The sequence below is a fragment of the Heptranchias perlo genome, chromosome 5 (assembly GCF_035084215.1).
Source record: "Heptranchias perlo isolate sHepPer1 chromosome 5, sHepPer1.hap1, whole genome shotgun sequence".
In the NCBI taxonomy this organism is placed as follows: Eukaryota; Metazoa; Chordata; class Chondrichthyes; order Hexanchiformes; family Hexanchidae; genus Heptranchias; species Heptranchias perlo.
The window spans coordinates 67,195,555-67,214,271 of record NC_090329.1 but is presented as its reverse complement, the minus strand read 5'-3'; the positions used below and the strand labels follow the sequence as shown (position 1 = coordinate 67,214,271).

Below are 18,717 nucleotides of genomic sequence, written 5' to 3'. Positions count from 1 at the left end.
TCTTTCCCCCCCCCCTTTAATTTGGTTGGCTACTTTAAGATCATCTAACTTCCTTCCCCAGTTCTGAAAAAGACTTTTATATAATGTTTCAGTAATAAGATGAAAAAACGAGTTAAGAAGTGAAATACATTTCCATTAATTAATTGGCTTACAAATGTTCAAATCAGCAACCCACGATGCAGTGATACAAGTCTTATTCAACAATAATCACTGATCATCATCTAAATATATTCTGCACAACTCATGAAGCAAGCTGAAGAACCTTTTACATAGAGCAACATGATAACCATACAGCTCGTTTTGTTTGATTTCTACCAAACTTTTTACATTGTCTATATTTCAAGTCAAAAGTAATCAATAAAGAATTTCAAGGATTTTTTTTGTGGGGGAGGAGAGGAGCACACCATGAAGCTAACTTGCTGCCATAGTACATCTTGTTCCATTATATTTATCACTCAACATTAGGACTGGTCTGGCAGACACCCATTTAACAGCTGTATAACTGAATTTATTTGCAACACAATACTTGTACTATTCACATATGCCCTACTTAAAAAAAAAACTTACTTGGTTGTTGAAACTTCTTGACAGTGATTTTGACAAGGTCGCATTTACTACCAATCGCTAGTTGCCCCGATAAGGTGATGCTGGACTTTCTTGTTGAAGACCTTGTGGTGATGGTACTCCCATAATGGCGTTAGGTACCGAATTCCAGGATTCTGACCCACATCAATAAAGGAACGGTGATAAATGTCCAAGTCAGAATGGTGTGTGGCTTGGAGCTCATGATGTTCCCACAACTACTCGTCTTCTTGGTGGTAGAGGCCGCAAGGGAGGGAGGTGCTGTCGAGATAATGCTGGTGAGTTGCTGCAGTGCCTCCTGTAGCTTGTACATACTGCAGCCTCATTTTACCGTATGTTTTAACTGTACAGTACCAGGGGACAGAGGCTATCAGGAAGATCAGAGAGTGACCCATTTATCTGATGCATTGTAAAATCATCGGGCCAGAAATCGCGCAGAGTGGCAAGTCAAAGCATACCGCGGCTCCTGTGAATTAAATTAACGAAAATACTTGCTGTGGGCTCTGTGGCCTCGAATTGCTTGATTTTGAACTTTTAAAAAAAATTGCGCGCTATCAACCCAGCCTCTGAGCAGCGTGAGTTGATGCGCAATGTGTGAGAATAGAAAACATGTCCACAAAATCTGTCAGGAAGAGAAGTCATGCCCACAGATTCAGGCTACATTGCTCAAGCAGAATTCATTCATTTAAAGTTAGTATTTTGGATGTCATTGTAAATAAAAATGTAATTTTTTAATATAAAAAGCCAAACAAATAATTGAATTAAATAAAAGAGACAGAAGGGGGGGAAAAATAATTTTAGTTTTTGGTCATTATATAAAAAATAATAAAATAAGGAGTAATATGAGACTCCACATTTTTAAAATTTAATTTTTAGTTGTTTGGCCGTCATTAAGACTAACTTTTAAAACTTAGTTTAGACCTGTATTTTTAAGCGTACCTGTTTGGTGGCATAATTAGTTACTTTCCAGCTGGGCGGATGAGCAAGTTCGCAATTTTTCAATGATTTCTCTGATTGCCACATGCAATGGCCCTTTAATTCAAAGCTGTCAAATTGCTGGCGAACCAATAGGAGCAAGTTCATGATTTCCACGTTTTAGTGCACATGTACAAACGCGGGAACTTGCTCCTTCAATTTGCCATCAAAAAATGGAGAGCACTGTTGAGCTCCTCCGTTATTTCGGGAGCAATTTCTGGCCCATCATTATTGCTTAATTATGAGAGATTCTAGCACTACATGAATCATAAAAGGGAGCAGTCATTAGAGACAGATTTTTGCAACAAATACAAGGCAAATATTATCCTAACATTTATACCATTTGAGCCAGCCTTGGCTCAGTGGTAGCATTCCTGTTTGAGTCACACGGTTGTGGGTTCAAGACCAACTCCATAGATTTGAGCACATAATCTAGGCTAACATTTCAGTGGGAGTGTTGCAATATTGGGGTGCTGTCTTTTGGATAAGATGTTAAACCAAAGCCCTTTCAGGTGGTCTCATGGCACTATTCAAAGAAGAGCAAGAGAGATCTCCCGGTTTCCTAGCCAACATGTATCCCTCAACCAACATCATGAAAAAAACAGATTATCTGTCCAATTATCTCATTGCTATTTGTGGGAAATTTTGTACCCTGTAACAGTTAACAAAGTTGTGTGTCTGAAGTTTGGTGCATTGATACTCCAAAAGGAATGTGACAAATACAAGAATTGTTAGAAACAGAAGAAGTGCTTGCATTAGTAAGGTGCATTATCACAGCTCTCAAAAGGACCTACGACACTTCATGTGAAATAAATTATGTAGGTAAATGTCGTTGCCATTTTGTGAGCAGCAATGGCGCATGTACAGTAATGAGAAAAATGACCAGTTAATTTTTTTTGGTGTTGAATGAGAGAAGAACGGCCTGGACAGCAGAAATGCTCTCTGCTCTTCTTTGAATTATAACATGGGATCTTTAATATCAACTAGAACAGTCAGAAGGAGCCTTTGGTTTATTATTTAACGCAAAGGATAGCACCTCGGACTATGCAGCACTGCATTCAGATTTTTTTTATTCATTCATGGGATGTGGGCGTCGCTGGCAAGGCCAGCATTTATTGCCCATCCCTAATTGCTCTTGAGAAGGTGGTGGTGAACCGCCTTCTTGAACTGCTGCAGTTCATGCGGTGAAGGTTCTCCCACAGTGCTGTTAGGAAGGGAGTTCCAGGATTTTGACCCAGCGGCGATGAAGGAACGGTGATATATTTCCAAGTCGGGATGATGTGTGACTTGGAGGGGAACATGCAGGTGGTGTTGTTCCCATGTGCTTGCTGCCCTTGTCCTTCTCGATGGTAGAGGTCGCGGGTTTGGGAGGTGCTGTCGAAGAAGCCTTGGCGAGTTGCTGCAGTGCATCCTGTAGATGGTACACACTGCAGCCACGGTGCACTGGTGGTGAAGGGAGTGAATGTTTAGGGTGGTGGATAGGGTGCCAATCAAGCGGGCTGCTTTGTCCTGGATGGTGTCGAGCTTCTTGAGTGTTGTTGGAGCTGCACTCTTAGTCAAGTGGAGAGTATTCTATTACACTCCTGACTTGTGCCTTGTAGATGGTGAAAAGACTTTGGGGAGTCAGGAGGTGAGTCACTCGCCGCAGAATACCCAGCCTCTGACCTGCTGTTGTAGCCACAGTATTAATGTGGCTGGTCCAGTTATGTTTCTAGTCAATGGTGACCCCCAGGATGTTGATGATGGGGGATTCGGCAATGGTAATGCCGTTGAATGTCAAGAGGTGGTGGTTAGACACTCTCTTGTTGGAGATGGTCATTGCCTGGCACTTATCTGGGCCACTTATCATCCCAAGCCTGGATGTTGTCCAGGTCTTGCTGCATGCGGGCACGGACTGCTTCATTATCTGAGGAATTGCGAATGGAACTGAACACTGTGCAATCATCAGCGTACATCCCCATTTCTGACCTCATGATGGAGGGAAGGTCATTGATGATGTAGGTGAAGATGGTTGGGCCTAGGACACTGCCCTGAGGAACTCCTGCAGCAATGTCCTGGGGCTGAGATGATTGGCCTCCAAAACCACTACCATCTTCCTTTGTACTAGGTATGACTCCAGCCACTGGAGAGTTCTCCCCCTGATTCCCATTGACTTCAATTTTACTAGGGCTCCTTGATGCCACACTCTGTCAAATGCTGTCTTGATGTCAAGTGCAGTCACTCTCACCTCACCTCTGGAATTCAGTTGTTTTGTCCATGTTTGGATCAAGGCTGTAATGAGGTCTGGAGCTGAGTGGTCCTGGTTGAACCCAAACTGAGCTCAGTGAGCAGGTTATTGGTGAGTAAGTGCTGCTTGATAGCACTGTCGACGACACCTTCCATCACTTTGCTGATGATTGAGAGTAGACTGACGGGGCAATTTTTAAGCAAGTACAGAGCCAGGGAAAGGGAGAGGAAGGGGAGGGGATAAAAGAACAAAAGGGAAGGTCTGTGAAAGGGTGGAGGGCAAGAGTGATTAAATGACAAAAGGGATTATGATGCAAGGCAAAGGAGGGCAGTAATGGGACAAGTAAAGAAACAAAAGATGGGTCTAGAAGAGCTGTAAGTGGCAACAGCAGAACCATTACCAGCACCTGTTGCCTGAGGGGGAAAAAAAGGAGCAGCGGTTATGATCTGAAGTTATTGAAGTCAGTGTACAGTCGGGAAGGTTGCAAAGTGGCTAATCAAGAGATGAGGTGCTGTTACTTGGGCTTCTGTTGCGCTTCATTGGAACAGTGTAGTAGGCCAAGGATAGAAGGGTCAGAGTCGGAGTGGGACGGAGAATGAAAATGGCAAACGGTTGGAAGATCAGGGTCACGCTTGCAGACTGAACAGTGGTGTTCAGCAAAGCGATCACCCAATCGGCGTTTGGTCTCCCCAACGTAGAGGAGACCGCACTGTGAGCAGCGGATTACAGTGTACTAAATTGAAAGAAGTACAAGCAAACCGCTGTTTCACCTGGAAGGAGCATTTGGGGCTCTGGACGGTGGGAAGGGAGGAGTTGAAAGGGCAGGTGTTGCATCTCCTGTGCTTGCACAGGAAGGTACTGTGGGAAGGGGACCGGGTGTTGGGAGTGATGGAAGAGTGGACCATGGTGTCACGGAGGGAATGGTCCCTTTGGAATGCTGAAAGGGGAGGGGAGGGGAAGATGTATTTGGTGGTGGGATCGTGCTAAAGGTGACGGAAATGGCAGAGGATGATACTTTGAATGTGGAGGCTAGTGGGGTGGAAGGTGAGGACAAGGGGAAACCCTTTCCGTGGTTTTGGGAGGGAGGGGAATAGGGAGAGGGCAGAAGTGCTGGAAATGGGACGGACATGGTCGAGGGCCCTGTCAGCTTTAGTGGAGGGGAATCCTCAGTTGAGGAAAAAGGAAGACATATTGGAAGCACTGGTGTGGAAGGTAGTATCGTCAAAACAGATGCGACAGAGAAACTGGGAGAATGAAATAGAGTCCTTACAGGAAGCGGGGTGGGAAGAAGTGTAATCAAGGTAGCTGTGGGAGTTGGTGGGTTTATAGTAGATATTGGTTGGCAGCCTATCCCCAAGGGAGTTTGTCAGTATATGTTACAATTCTTCGGCTGTAGACATCGGAGGGTGAAGCCAGATAAGATTCCAGACAATGTGCATTTATCTCTGCACAAGTATTCCCTGGGGTCTTTAACCGGATATTGTGGTCAAATCTTAGAGAAATATTAAGATGATTTATATTGTCACATGTCAAATAATATTACTCTGTCCTGCAAAGGAATTAATGGTTTAAAGCAATATATCCTTTCTTTTGTGTTTTGAGTTCTTTTTTCTGAAGGACATTCAGACTAAACAGTTTTCTGAATGGTGTTTCCAGATCACAAGCTTTTGATGCAATAATAGAGTTTTTCGTAGAGTCCACGCTGGTTGTAACATGTCTAATGACGTGATTATTAACTATCATTCTGGATCTTGTAATCATTCTGACTACTCAGATCCGAATGCTGCTACAAGTAATTATTTGGAGAGCTGAGCTTCATTAAGTATGTAGCTCAACATTCTATACCAAGGAAAACATTTACCTACATAGCAAGTTACATAGAACATACAATGTTTTCGCACAAATCAATACAACTGACAACTATGGCTGGTTCTCTGTAAGTTATCCATCACTAAGGATGGTATTATTCTACATGGCAAGTGCACAGACATACCAGCAGAGCTGCAGGATCAAGTGCTACCTCTTGCCCAAGTTGGCCATCAAGAGATAATTAAAACCAAAGCCCCCATCAGAACCAAAATGTGGTTCCCAGGCATAGACAACAAGGTGGAAAAAACACTTAAACAATGACTGAGCTGTCAAGGTGACAACTGTTGAACCCAAGGCAGCACCACTCAGTATGTCAGATTTATCTGATTATCTGTGGCATAGAGTTAGGGTTAATTTTGTGGCCTCTCCCCATCAGGAGCCTTTGGGGTAGAATTTCAACTGGGGCTCTTCAATCTCCCTTGTAACTTTGGCAGCCGTTTCTCCGGGGTTCCCGTTGATCTTCCGTCGAAGTTACAATGGGAGATCGGGGAACCATACGAACATACGAATTAAGAGCAGGAGTAGGCCGTTCGGCCCCTCGAGCCTGCTCTGCCATTTGATGAGATCATGGCTGATCTGATTGTGACCTCAACCCTACTTTCTCGTCTACCTACTATAACCTTTGACTCCCTTGTTAATCAGGAATCTATCTAACTCAACCTTAAAAACATTCAATGGCCTTGTCTCCACCGCTCTCTGGGAAAGGGAGTTCCACAGACTCAGGACCCTCTGAGAGAAAAAATTTCTCCTCACCTCCATCTTAAATGGGAGACCCCTTATTTTTAAACAGTGGCCCCTAGTTCTAGTCTCTCCCACAAGGGGAAACATCCTCTCAGCATCTACCCCTTCTAGTCCCTTCAGGATCTTATATGTTTCAAAAAGGTCACCTCTCATTCTTCTAAACTCCAATGTATACAGGCCCGACTTGTCCAACCTTTCCTCATAAGATAACCCCCTCATCCCAGGAATCAGTCAAGTGAACCTTCACTGAACCGCCTCCAAAGCAATTATGTCCTTTCTTAAATAAGGAGACCAAAACTTTACACAGTATTCTAGATGTGGTATCACCAATGCCCTGAACAACTATAGCAAAACATCTCTACTTTTATATTCCCTTCCCCGTGCAATAAATGACAACATTCCATTTGCCTTCCTAATCACTTGCTGTACCTGCATACTAACTTTTTGTGATTCATGTACCAGGACACCCAGATCCCTCTGTACCTCAGAGTTCTGTAATCTCTCTCCATTTAAATAATATTCTGCTTTTCTATTCCTTCTGCCAATGTGGACAAGTTTATACTTTCCCACATTATATTCCATCTGCTAAATTTTTGCCCACTCACTTAACCTATCTATATCCCTTTGCAGACCCCTTATGCCCTCTTCACAACTTACTTTTCTACCTACCTTTGTGCCATCAGCAAATTTAGCAACCATACATTCGGTCCCTTCATCCAAGTCGTTGATATAGATTGTAAATAATTGAGGCCCCAGCACTGATCCCTGTGGCACTCCACTCATTATATCTTGCCAACCTGAAAATGACCCATTTATGCCTACTCTCTGTTTCCTGTTAGCTAACCAATCCTTTATCCATGCTAATATGTTGCCCCCTACACCATGAGCTCTTATTTTGTGTAGAAGCCTTTGATGTGGCACCTTGTCACAAGCCTTCTGGAAATCCAAGTATACCACATTCATAGGACCCCTTTATCCATGTTGCTTGTTACTTCCTTAAAGAACTCTAATAAATTAGTCAAACATGATTTTCTTTTCACAAAGCCGTGTTGACTCTGCCTGATTGCATTGAGATTTTCTAAATGCCCTGCTATAACCTCCTTAATAATAGATTTTAGCATTTTCCCTATGACAGATGTTAAGCTAACTGGCCTGTAGTTTCCTGCTTTCTGTCTCCGTCCTTTCTTGAATAGAGGAGTTACATTTGCTATTTTCCAATCTGATGGGACCCTTTCAGAATCTAGGGAATTTTGGAAAATTAATACCAATGCATCTACTATCTCTGCAGCCACTTCTTTTAAGACCCTTGGATGAAGTCCGTCAGGACCTGGGGACTTGTCAGCTTTTAGTTCTAATTTTTTTTAAAACCCTTTCCCTGGTGTTTGTAAATGTTTTAAGTTCCTCCCTCCCCTTCACCTCTTGATTCATAATTATTTCTGGCATGTTATTTGTATTCTCTACATTGAAGACGGACGCAAAATGTCTGTTCAATTCATCCGCCATTTCCTTATTCTCCATTATTAATTCTACAGACACTCTCTCTAGAGGACCAACACTCACTTTACTTACTCTTTTCCTTTTTAAATACCTGTAGAAACTCTTACTATCTGTTTTTATATTTCTAGCTAGCTTTCTCCCGTACTCTAATTTCTCCCTCCTTATTATTCTTTTAGTCATTCTTTGCTGTTTTTTATATTCTGTCCAATCTTCTGACCTGCCACTAATCTTCGTGGAATTGTATGCTTTTTCTTTCAATTTGATACTAACTTTAACTTCCTTAATTAGCCACGGATGGTTCGTCCTTCCCCTAGAGTCTTTCTCACTGGAATGTATCTTTGCTGAGTGTTTTGAAACATCTCATTAAATTTCTGCCACTGCATCTCTACTGACATATCTCTTAACCTACGTTCCCAGTTCACTTTAGCCAGCTCTGTCTTCATGCCCTCATAATTGCCCTTATTTAAGTTTAAAACACTAGTCTTAGACCTACTCTTCTCTCCCTCAAACTGAATGCAAAATTCAATCATATTGTGATCACTGCTACCTAGAGACTCCATTTTAATGAGGTGATTAATTAATTCTGTCTCATTACACATTACCAGATCTAGAATAGCCTGCTCTCTGGTTGGCTCTAGAACGTGCTGCTCTAAGAAACTGTCCCAAAAGCACTCTATGAACTCATCTTCCAGGCTATCTTTGCCAATCAGATTCTTCCAATCTATATGTAGATTAAAATCACCCATGATTATCACGGTTCCTTTCTCACAAGCCCCCATTATTTCTTCCTGTATACCCTGTCCTACAGTGGGGTTACTGTTAGGGGGCCTATAAACTACTCCACAAGTGACTTCTTGCCTTTACTATTTCTTATCGCTACCCAAACTGATTCTACATCTTGGTCTTTAGAACTAAGGTCATTTCTCTCTATTATACTCATGTCATCTTTAATTAACAGAGCTACCCCTCCACCTTTTCCTAGCTTCCTGTCCTTCTGAAATGTCAAGTACCCTTGAATATTCAGGTTCCAGCCTTTGTCATCTTGCAGCCATGTCTCTGTAATGGCTATCAGATCGTACATATTTATTTCTATTTGAGCTGTCAATTCATCCATTTTGTTACGAATGCTACGCGCATTTAGATACAAAGCCTTTAGTGCTGTCTTTTTACTATTTTTGCAACCTCTAGCCTTATCTGCTGACGCACTCTTAAGTTTGCATGTTCTGTCCCTTCCTGCCACTCTCTGATTATCATTTCCCTTATTGCTACCTTGCTCTCTTGCCTTGTCTTCTTTCTTTAATTTATCACATCTTCCCTTACTTGCACCCTCGCCCCCATTATTTAGTTTAAAACCCTCTCTACCGCCCTAGATATACGATTCACCAGAGCACTGGCCCCAGCACGGTTCAGATGAACCCTGTCCCACGGTACAGCTCCCACTTTCTCCAGTACTTGTCCCAGTGCCCCATGAATCGAAACCCATTTCTCCCTTGCAGAAATTACTAGTGTACCTCTTAGTCATGTTCAACCACTTTTCCCAATTTCCAGTATTGAAATAAGCAAATTGATAGCCAGAGCCACCATTCCAAGCCTAGACAAGATCTTTGCAGTAGAAATAATTCTAGAGGTGTTTGACAGACAACAGGGGAGTAATTTTATAACCCAAGAACGGTTGGAGGTAAAAATTTTTTTTAGCTTTTTCCAGCGTGACTGCAACCCGGCACCAACGAGCCCACTTCTGGCTTTAACAGGGAGTGTTTGGATGCGTACGCAGCTGAAACCTGTAAGTCACGACCCCAATTAATGCCGGCGGGCAGATTGTTAACGGGGCAATTTATGTACTTGAAATACTGGAGGTAGGTCATTTTTAATTGATTCTGAACCAGAAACTAATTTTACTTCACCTGCACGGGTTTCCCATGGCTTCTAAATCTCGCCAGTGAAACAGAAGCGAGATTCATACAGAAGTTGATTTAGCCCTTTAAACCTGTGATTGACACATCTCAATAAAAGATCAGGCATTGCAGCAGGTCTCTCGGTTCTCTCAGGCAAACGTTTGGCTGAGAGTTCTTTATTGAAACTGAGGGCTATAAATTGGGCTGTGTAGCGCCCGTTTTTTAGGTGCTACGTGACCTTCTTAGGTCCCAAAATGGCATCAGGAAAGCACGCGCATGGATGCCATCTTGGTAATGGCGTTTGCGCAGGTAACGAATGCCTGTACCATGTAAAGTAAGGAGAATATGCGTTAGATCAGTGTGCAACGCTGATTTAAAGGGATAGATACCATTTTGGCACTTAACTACAAACAGCTGAACATGGCATAGGTGGCCTGGAGGACCCCCCCACCAGTGCTATTTAAAGGGACCATGCAGGTTTGACAGGTTAGTTTCTGGAATATTGTTTCTGGCTGCTGATGCATTTGTACCTGTTTTTGGAGGTCTCCTATACTTGAATACTAGGACTAGAGGACATAGCCTAAAATTTAGAGCCAGGACTTGCAGGAGTGAAGTTAGGAAATGTTTCTAAATGCAAAAAGTGGTAGAAGTTTGGAACGCTCTTCTGCAAATGGCAGTTGATGCTAGTTCAATTGTCAATTTTAAATCTGAGATTGATAGATTTTTGTTAACCAAAGGTATTAATGGATATGGGGCTAAGGTGGGTATATGGAGTTAGGTCACACATCTACCATGATCTCATTGAATGGTGGAACAGGCTTGAGGGGTTAAATGCCACTGCCACTTGCTGCCTCCTGTTATGTGCCACCTTCTCCTGCAAGAAAGTGGGATGTGTGTCAGTGAGTGTCCTGCAGGATGTTTGGATGATGCGCCTGTCATGGTTGAATAGCTGCCAGTGTGTGTGACTTTTGAGTTCTGGGTGTGTGGCTTGCAACAGTGGTAATGGGTAAGAGGAAGTGTCTGATTGGAAGCGTTGAGTACTGATTAAAAGAAATTGTTGGTATGGGGGTGATGGGGGGTGTAGTGCGTGGAGCAGTGGATGCCGCTAGTGGTGCAGTTGGTAGGAGATGCCCTCACTCACCTTGACCATTAGTGTCAAAGCATTGAACTTCTTCCTGCACAGCATCCAAGTTCATGGTGCTATACGCCTGGCATTGACTTCGTCCCCTACTGTCTCCCACTGCCTTGGGAGCATATGTCCGGAGAGCCTCTTGCCCCCCTGCGGATATAGGATGCCCCTCCTTCTGTCCACTTCTTGCACCAAGGCCTCTGGTGCATCATCAGAGAACCTTGGTGCACGCTCTCTCGCAGTACAAACTCAGATTGGCAGATTGGTGAGGTCTGGCGTGCAGATTGGGGGATGTGGGATTTAGTAGTGTGCAACCTTTATTCAGTGTTTTAATGTATCTCAACAGTTTGTAAACATAGGGATGGGACCTACTTCTGTATTTTACGTGCGTGATGTCTGATCTCCGTTCTGACTCTGTGACCACACATGTACCTTATATTTTGCACATAAGAGGTGCAGGCTGCCTTTAAGAATGCGAGGAATCTTACAACACCAGGTTATAGTCCAACAATTTTATTTGAAAATCACAAGCTTTCGGAGGCTTTCTCCTTCGTCAGGTGAGTGTGGGATTCCATGAAGGTTACCGCATATATAGTCAGAGAACAATGCCTGGTGATTACGGATAATCTTTCCAATTGCCTGTTGTCAAGGCAATCAAAGTGTTCAGACAGAGAGACATTACGTACAGGACTACTGAATATACAAACGGTCAGAACCCAAAGACAGAGAGAGAGAGAGAGAGAAACATCCAAAAGGAAGAGAAAGAGAGAGAATGACCAGTTGTATTAAAAACAGATAACTCTTTATTCGCTGGTGGGGTTATGTGTAGTGTGACATGAACCCAAGATCCCGGTTGAGGCTGTCCTCATGGGTGCGGAACTTGGCTATCAATTTCTGCTCGACGATTTTGCCTTGGAGAATGCTTACCCGAAGATCGGTGGCTGAATGTCCTTGACTGCTGAAGTGTTCCCCGACTGGGAGGTGGTCGCAGACATCTGCAGCCTCTTTGAGGAAGAGCTGCTCCCCGCTGGACCTGGTGGCCACACATTGCCCGGCGCAGTAAAAGTCACCACTACCCTTAATTTCTTCGCCTCTGGATCCTTCCAGGGCACCACTGGTGACGTCTCCAGGGTGTGATTTTCAAATAAAACAGTTGGACTATAACCTGGTGTTGTAAGATTCCTTACATTTGTCAACCCCAGTCCATCACCGGCATCTCCACATCATCTCCAGGGTATGTCAGTCGTTTGGACATAAGTGTATAAGGCAGGTGACGGATGGGTTGTTTGTCAGGGTGTCTGATTACGTGAACTTCCCCTGCGACGATATCAGACAGAATGAGTGAGCAGTAGGTTTTGCCTCTCCGGCTGGCTTCCCACGGGTGCAGGGCGCAATCGATTGCACACACATGGCAATCTGAGGACCACCACATGAGCCAGGAGTATCCATAAACCGAAAGGACTATCACTCCTTCAACAATGCACACACCCATTGCACATCCGCCCAATGGGCCCCATCATGTATTGGCATTCATCATGAACCAATATTATAGAAAGGATATTATTAAACTAGAAAGAGTGCAGAAAAGATTTACTAGGATGCTACCGGGACTTGATGGTTTGACTTATAGGGAGAGGTTAGACAGACTGGGACTTTTTTCCCTGGAGAGTAGGAGGTTAAGGGGTGATCTTATAGAGGTCTATAAAATAATGAGGGGCATAGATAAGGTAGATAGTCAAAATCTTTTCCCAAAGGTAGGGGAGTCTATAACGAGGGGGCATAGATTTAAGGTGAGAGGGGAGAGATACAAAAGGGTCCAGAGGGGCATTTTTTTCACTCAAAGGGTGGTGAGTGTCTGGAACGAGCTGCCAGAGGCAGTAGTAGAGGCGGGTACAATTTTGTCTTTTAAAAAGCATTTGGACAGTTACATGGGTAAGATGGGCATAGAGGGATATGGGCCAAGTGCAGGAAATTGGGACTAGCTTAGTGGTATAAACTGGGCGACATGGACATGTTGGGCCGAAGGGCCTGTTTCCATGTTGTAACTTCTATGATTCTATGATTCTATGAAAGGTCGACTTAACACTCGGGACGCAATAATGGCCAAGACGTGGAAGTGGTGATAATCAATAAATTTTGTTGTGCCAATATTAAAAAAAAGGAGACCTCACAACATAACACGTCTTCAAACACCCTTGTGCTTGACCTTGGTGAACTACAATTGCTTAAACCTATGCTTCCTACCGCTTCTACGTGGTACATCCCCTGTGGCCTCAGCAGAGGTAATGGCAGGCTGCTCAGATCCCTGCTCTGACTGCTGAGATGCATTTACCCTACGATCTCTGGGTTTTGGAGCCAATGAGGCCCCCGCCAAAGACTGCTCCACCTGCACTTGTACAGGGGCAGACTTGGCCATCAGGGGAGCAGCATTTCGGGTACTGGTTGAGGGCGGGGTGGGGTGGGGGGGGGGGAACGGGTGAGAAGTGTGAGTGCTTTGAGTGGAGTTCCCACTTCCAAGTCCCCTTTCACCTTCATCCCTCTCCTGAACCAGCACCACATCACTCCCACCACTCTGCTGGACAGCAGCTTGGTAAACATATGTGTCGTGTTGTAAGGCCATGATAAGTTATCTGTCATCCTGTCTAAAGTGGCAGACATCTCCTGCACGGCGTGGTCATGGCCTACGTAGACTCGCTTGTGAGCCATGCTTGAAGTTCAATGGAGGCGGCCATTCTCCCCATTGCAGACCTTCTGGCACTTATCTGTGTCAACAATCCACTAGTGTTGGCATTAGACTCCTCCATCCTCTCCGTTATTGTGGAGAGTGTACGTGGCACGTTTTCTACTACCTCGCAAACGTGCAGTTGTACCTCAATCATTCTCGTTCTTAACGATGGCCCCTGGGTTCAGCATTTATGTCCAACTGAGCAAGGCTTGCAGAGGAGTGCGCCCTCTGACACGGACTCTCCACAGCTACTCCTGACACCAGTGCCTGCTCGTGTTCACTTGTGAGTTGTGAATCACCAGGTGACAACTCGACTAACTGGCTAAGAGGACCCATCGAAGTGCGGGTATCTGCGCTGGTGCATGGCTGTATGTCCTGTGACGGTGCACTTGCAGAAGGAATGAGGTCCTCTGAGAAATTGTGTCTTCCACCTCGCCACATTCTTCTTGTACGGGTGAAGGCCCTGGAAGACAACAGAAAGCGATATGAATTAGTCATGGCAAAGTAACAATCTTTCCAATCACCATACTCAGGTCTCTCATAGTTATGTCATTGATGAAGTAAAGTCATCACGTATGTGAAAGATGTTTAAGTTCTGTCATCAGGCATCTACGGGTTCCCAGTCCCTCCATCTTCGATGGATAGGGATGCAGCTGTCCCATTTATCTCCATGGCCCCCTTCTGTGCATCTGTGAACTGGACTATTTGTGATGGGCCATCTCCAGTCCTTGTCTGCTCCCTTGCCTTTTGCACTCTGTTCTCCTACCAGGGGCGAAAGAACAGACTTGTGAGTGACTGAAGGAGACGTATTCACCCGATGGATGCAGTGCATTGGGTGAGGTTGCATCAGAGGGTAACTGAGACTGATTCATCACATTGCATCAGGATTGGAGTTAGTAGCAGTGGTAGGTGCATAAGTAGGGAGGTGAACAAGTGCATAGACAGTGAAGGATGATTGCCAGTGACACTTAAGTGGGTGTGAGGAGTCATCTGATGGAGTAGGCGTGCCAAGACTGAGTGACAGGGCGGGTTTTGTACAATACAGGATGTGGGTGAATCAGCAAATGTACTTATTTTTCCTGACCTGGTTAGGTCATTAAACCGCTCCCTGCACTGCAGCAAGACCTGGGCACCATGCTTCTGCTGCTCACCTCTTCTGCCACTTCCAGCCATGCTTTCTTGCTGGCAGAACCAGGTTTCTTCCTCCCATCACTTTGGTAAATTACCTCCCTCTTGGTTCTCACTGCACCCAGAAGTACTTCCAGTGAAGCATCATTAAACCTGGGTGCTGCCTTTGCTCTCCTGGAATCCATTCCTATATTTCTTCCTTTCTCTACCATTTTTGCATTGGCCCTTTAAATAGTGGACTTCAGATCGCATCATGTGGGTGCACAGTATGCCTGCTGCGTAGCTCGTAGATGTGAAACCCAGAAGTAAAATTAGTTGCTTTCAATTGAGTTGCAATCGCAGATTTCGACGCACTCACTTCACTTCCGGGTTTCCCATGCGAAAATCTACCTGCCTGCTCTCTTCCCGGCTCCAAGTAAAAATCATGCCCCAGATCTCCATTCCACAGTTCAGAATCCCAGCAGTTTGCAGAACACCTTGGATTTTGCCACCTTTGAGTCATACTACAATGACCAGCTGCAAATTCGGAAGCTAAAGGTTTCTGGAGAACCATCAGAGTCATGTTGTTTGAGCTGAAGACTAAAAAATGGTCACCCCAGGGAGACACTCATTTCCTTTCACACGGTTTCCCAGTGGTCTTAAGGATTTATGTTATAGTTTAGCCTTTTTATGTTAGTAATGAAAGGGAATACTTGTAGCAATAAATGTTATGAATGGTGATCTTCGTGGTAATTGTTTGAATTTGAAGGAACTTGCCTATAGCCAGATCTTGCATGTCTATCCATACAGCAACATGTTTAAGATATTGTTAAATTATCAACAATATAGCTATCATGAGTTATTAAAGGGAATGTAATCATTTTAGAGAGCAAGTACCTTTCATTGGGACTTGTACGTTGTACATGTGTCTTTTATGCTGCTGTACCTATATGGTTTTCTTTTTTTTTCTACAATCCATTCTTTGTTGTACAACCATGGGCAACTCTGATGCACTGCACTATGGAATGGTAAAAAATGGATTTGTGGCTATAGTTGCCCACATAATGAGAGGTTCAGAACAGAGGCCGCAAACATCCACAGCATGGAAGGAAAGCTGGAAGAAGATTTACCGTGGGTTCATCTTCCATACATGCCACATCCTAACTTGTGGTAATGGAGAGCCATTGGAAGAAATCTGGGAGCAGTTCTTCTGCCTGTCTCTTTGTGAACAAAAAAGGGAAAAATATTTGTATATGTGACACTTTAAACAAAATTGCCTCTAGTAATTAAATCTAGTTAGTTGTGCTGGAAGCCGTACTTCTAAACTTGGCAAGATGTATCACTGTGATTGGGCTGCTTTCTGTTGCTGCAGGATGCAAGAAACTATCCTTCCATTTCTGCTGTCACTGATTCAGAGTAGAGCCCTTGGATTGTCTTATCTGCAAGGAGAGCTGTGTTGGTGCAGTGCCAAATGTTATTGTAGCACATTAGTAAGTTATATGAAACATGTATTGAGTATTATTTTGGAATAAATTAATCTGGATTTGGATTAGATTTTTTTTATCATGGCTTTGTAACAATCATGCCACAGCCAAAGTTCTGTGTGTGTGTTTGTATTCGCTCATAAAATAATGTACTGTACTGTCACAAATGAACTTGTTGACAGTTTTTGCATGGGTCGGATTAGCTCATGGTGCCTTCAACGTCTAGACCCTAAGCTCTAGAACTTCCTCCCTAAACTTCTCCACCTCTCTCTCCTTTTAAAACCCTCCTACAACCTACCTCTTTGACCAATCCTTTAGTCGCCTGTCCTAATATCTCCTCCTTTGGCTCAATGTCAATTTGTTTTCTTATTTTGCTCCTGTGAAGCACCTTGGGACGTTTTCCTCTGTTAAAGGTGCTATATAAATGCAAGTTGTTATTGTTGTTAGTGTTCATTCCTTTGGAGAGTTCTGAATGTTAAAGGGAAAACATGGGCTGAAACTGTAAACTAAAATTAGCAACATTATGATGGAAAATCTTTCATTGGGTAAAAAGGCAGATATTCTGAAACCTACAGCCACATCCTTTAGCAATGCCATAAAAAAATCTTCAGTAAAATACAGATTGCCAGCTTGAATATAAAAATAGGTCTGTGGTTTCAAGATAAACAAGGAATTCTCTTATGTGAGCACAAAACCAGTTTTGGAAAGCAGATGCTGTGGGAAAGAAATTTTCAGTTTTGAGGATTTAATTTACTTTTAGAAAAGTGAAAAACAAACTGGGATTGGCTTTAAATGTTCTTTTATCGCCTTGTGGTAGCTGCTAATTTATTTTACAGTGAATTTGCTGTTGCTATGAATTGAAACCTGTGGTGTGGATGGTGTTAGTGTTAACTTGGGTGCTACCACAAGTGAAAAATGTGCTTTTTTCCGGTTCTGTTTCTCAGCCAGCTGCATATCGGAGACAGCTGGAATCGGATTTATTTTGCACTGGTCAAATAAAAGCAGTGTAAGTGGGAATATCATCGTACATAGAGGCAATATTACATATGGAGAATTTAGGAAAAGTACACAACATTGCTGAATATAGTGATCAATGACCAACTTCCCAGATCGGAATGATTATTTTGCCAAAGTGTCCGTGTGTGGCTTTAAGCATCTTCCTGTAGGTGATAAAAATCAGCATGAACTAATATAAACAAGTATTGTAGAGCACATAGTGGTTCCTATGCTGCTGGGGAAGCAGGGATGGTGAGGTGGAAGGTCAGAGAGTGATCTGTGCTTGGCAGAAGGCAAGGGTTGTGATGTGGGATGAATGGATATTCTGGAGTTCAGTTTGATTACTTCTGACGATCAGGGAGTATTTATGGAGAACTTTCTTTCAGGAGATTAAATGGGTGAGTGTAGCATATTGTGTCATCATATGATATTACAATTAGAAAAAAGGCCCATATGCTGTCAAAAACTAAATGCCTTCTAAAAATGGATGGAAACCTTGCAGTTGTGGTGCTATTTTGTGAAGTAATAAATGTTGTCCATCTCACTTATACTGAAGAGCACCACTTTTCTGACCCATATCTAGCCCATTCCTCCTGAGTTGGAATGCCTACCTGCACTAAGGGAGGCTGACTCAGATTAATAAGGAGGAGGAGGAGGGATGATGGAGGCGACAAGTCATCCCCGTGCACGCCAAATTTTAATCAGGGTTTTCCTGTAATATCTGAGAATCCCGCAGTTATACCCCGGCTCATTTAGTTCAGCTGACTGTGTTGGTGGTAGAACACTTTCTCAGTACTGTCCTCTCCCTCTCTGCTCTCCCTCCCCCTCCCCCCCAAAATGAGCATCAGTAGTCTTCAAAACCTAACTAGTGAATTCAAAGAACACTGAAGTGAAATTCCTCCTAATATTTAATGTTAGAGGAAAAGTCAGAATGGGTACAGAATGAATTTCCCGGTTAAGACTTGGTGTGACTCTTCTGCTAAACATTCTCAGTAGGAGGAATTTCATCCCAGAGTGATGGATGGAAGTGCCTGTAGCATTTGTGCAAGAGTCCTTGTGAAATCCCTGTAATGTGCCACTCTCAATCCCATATCCTGTACATTTGATCAATGGTAATGCTGCAATTGTATTATTTTGAGCTAATAGTAAGTGTTTAAACCTAAAAAAAAATACAGTGGGTGATTTTTTTCTGCTTATGAAAGTGAGCAGTACAATTGTTGGAAATGGAATACTTTTCCACCTTAGGCACCCAGACCTAGAAATTTGATGGCACTGCGCCTTTTTTTTTTACATCTCGAATATGGCAGGCAAGAAACTCCGCTCATTACTATCCAGGAGTGCGAGCATTGGTACAGGCAAAAACATAGGCGTCTAGGGCCAGTGCCTTAAACAGGTATTAGTCCCTTTGTATATGTAAATAAGAGGCCCAATGTTTGGTTGAGGCCCTCTCTGCAATATTGGTTTACCCTGAGCGCCAGTTGCATTCAGGA

At 43.5% G+C, this 18,717-nt stretch overlaps 1 protein-coding gene across 1 annotated transcript in view; it reads left to right on the top strand.

The window, feature by feature from the left end:
- The window catches only part of LOC137321828 (venom phosphodiesterase 2-like), a 138,777-nt gene that overhangs the window by 12,208 nt on the left and 107,852 nt on the right, over positions 1–18,717 (top strand). The window lies entirely within an intron of this gene.